This window comes from Elephantulus edwardii, unplaced genomic scaffold (genome assembly GCF_000299155.1).
Source record: "Elephantulus edwardii isolate Elephantulus edwardi_28Jun2011 unplaced genomic scaffold, EleEdw1.0 scaffold00234, whole genome shotgun sequence".
NCBI classification, from domain to species: domain Eukaryota; kingdom Metazoa; phylum Chordata; class Mammalia; order Macroscelidea; family Macroscelididae; genus Elephantulus; species Elephantulus edwardii.
In genome coordinates, this window is record NW_006399984.1 from 1921858 (window position 1) to 1924733 (window position 2876).

General features: G+C 41.7%; 1 protein-coding gene across 1 annotated transcript in view; it reads right to left on the bottom strand.

Annotated features, from left to right (window-relative positions):
* OCA2 (oculocutaneous albinism II) overlaps positions 1-2876 on the bottom strand; it is a 569803-nt gene that overhangs the window by 525890 nt on the left and 41037 nt on the right. The window lies entirely within an intron of this gene.

A 2876-nucleotide genomic window follows, 5' to 3' on the forward strand; every position in this document is an offset into this window, starting at 1 on the left:
GAAGCTGAAAGGTGGATTGTGAATTTGATTAGAAATGCAAGACTGGATGCCAAGATTGATTCAAAATTAGGTCATGTGGTTATGGGTAACAATGCAGTCTCACCTGATCAGCAAGTGATTGAAAAGACCAAAAGCCTTTCCTTTAGAAGCCAGATGTTGGCCATGAATATTGAAAAGAAACTTAATCAGAACAGTAGGTCAGAGGCTCCCAACTGGGCAACTCAAGACTCTGGCTTCTACTGAAGAATTTTTAAAGAAAAAAGAAGAGAAAACTAATAAAACCATTATGAAAATTATGGCACACATTTTAGAAATAACAGCTGAGTATAAATTTTGTAAAATTTGAATAAAATTGGCTATGTTTCAAAAAAAAGCCTTTACAAATTTAGCAGATTGCTGAGAAAGATCTTCTTTGCAGTGGTCTCAATATGTATAGAAACTTTGTTGCTGGTTCAGAAAAGGGAGTACTGCAAAAGCTCAAAAATTTGGATAAATGTCATGAGAAATTTGCAAATAACAAGTAATAAAACAAAAACAAATAAATTGGAAACTGCAGCTAAGAGATGTTTTTTAAAAAGAATAAAATCTCTAAATTAGTAAAATAAACTGTGTTTAGCCAGCAGGTACCAAGGCAAACCACCCCCCCACCGGAAGTTTGCCCCGCTCCAGCTTTGAATTTTGGTGTTGGCTAGAAGACCTCACAGACAAAGTAGATAGAGGGAGTATAGAGGGAGGGGTTTTGGACACAGGACACACCTCTGAACCTTTGACCTGCACCTGGCAGGTACCAAGGCTACCCCGCCAAAGTTTGCACACATACACACACACACACACACACACCCTGTCAGCTTTGAATTTTGGAGGTGGCGAGAGGACCTCACAGACGCAGATGCAGTAGAGAGAGGGAAAGGTTTTGGACAAGGGAGACACCTCTGGACCTTTGACCTGCACCTAGCAGGTACCAAGGCTACCCCTCCGGAAGTAGCCCACACACACACACCAGCTTTGAATTTTGGTGTTGGTGAGAGGACCTGGCAGACACAGTAGATAAAGGGAGTGGTTTTGGACACCGGACACACCTCTGGACCTTTGACCCACACCCAGCAGCTTTGAATTTTAGGACCCAAGGGCCCTTGGTCTCAGGGCCAGGAATTTAAAAAAAAAATAGACCAAATTATAGCATTTATCAACCTCCCCTGGAAAAGGGGTCTAACACTGAAGATTTTGTTTCTTTGGACTACAAACTGCTGTCTGGCCTGACCATGTTGGTCCCACTAACTCAAGCAACAGGGAGGTCCTGGGCACCTTGACAGAGGAGCAGTGACATCAAACCAAGAACCAGCTATCAACTCAGTTTTCAAAAACTCTTCCACGTCAATGTCTCGAAAGAAGCAGGGTACCTCACTCACCATGCAAGCCTGAAACAAGATATCTTAAAAAGAAAAAGAAAAAAAAGACACCTTAGCAATGGATTTCATGAAGCCAGAAAGTCTAATGGAACTTTCTGGCGCAGAATTCAAAAAAAAAAAAAAAAGATTGAATTTTTTCAGTGGAAGAAAAACAAACTTGAAGAATTACAGGTCACTACAGTAAAAAATCAGGAAGAGCTTAAAAAAAACAATTCAAAACAACGCAGAGAAAACAAACAAGGCACTAGAGGCACTGGAAAACTGTCCATCAAATACAAAGGAGAGATCAAAATATTCCCAGGAATACAGAACTTAAGAGAGTTCGTAAAAACAAGACCAGCCTTACAGGAAATACTGAGAGAACGTCCTTTATACAGAGATGTCACAGAAAACAGGATGGACCAAGTAACTTGCAACAACGCCAAAAAGAATTGAGCAAAATTATAGCATTAAAACCCTACCTCTCAATGATTACACTGAATGTGAATGGTTTAAATGTACGCCTGAGGAGTAAAAGAGTAGCAGATAAAAAAACCCCACCAATATGTTGTCTATAAGAGACACATCTAAAAAATGAAGTTAAAGAAAGACTAAAAATAAAAGGATGAGGGAAAAGTCTGTGACCCCGCTGCCAGCTCTGAACTTTGGGTCTGGCAAAGGTGGGTGCTGCAGTCGCAGTGGACAGAGGGAGTGGATTTGAACTGGGACCCACCCCTGCACCTTTGACCCACGTCCCCCATCTTCAGGTATAGCATCGCTTCCCCCGCTCCAGTCTGCAACCCCGCCATCAGCTCTGAACTTTGGGGTTGGGAAAGGTGGGTGTCGCGCAGACACAGTGGACCGAGTGAATGGATTTGAAGTGGGACCCACCCCTGTACCTTTGACCACGTCCCTGTCTTCAGGTATTGCATCGCTTCCCCCGCCCCAGTCCACGACCCCGCCGCCAACTCTGAACTTTGGGGCCCGAGGGCCAGGACTTAAAGAAAACAAAAACAAAAAACCACACAAAAGAACAAAAACACATAGACCAAATTTATAGCATTTTTCAACCTCACTTGAAAAAGATGTCCAATACTGAAAATTTAGATTCTTTAGACTACAAACTGCTGTTTGGCCCTACCACATTGGTCCCACCAACTTAAGCAAAAGGGAGGTACTGGACATCTCAATAGAGAAGTAGTGACATCAAACCAAGAACCAACTATCACCCTAGTTTTCAAAAACTCTTCCACCTCAATGTCTCAAAAGAAGCAGAGTACCTCACTCACCAGGCAAGTCCAAAACAAGATATCTCCCCCCAAAAATGTCACAGTAACAATGGATTTCATGAAGCCAGAGAGTCTGCTGTAAATTTCTGATGCAGAATTTAAAAAAAAAAAAAGATGATGAAATATTTTCAATGGATGGAAAACAGACTTGAAGTATTACAGGACACTACAGTCAAAAATCAGGAGGAACTTAAAAAAA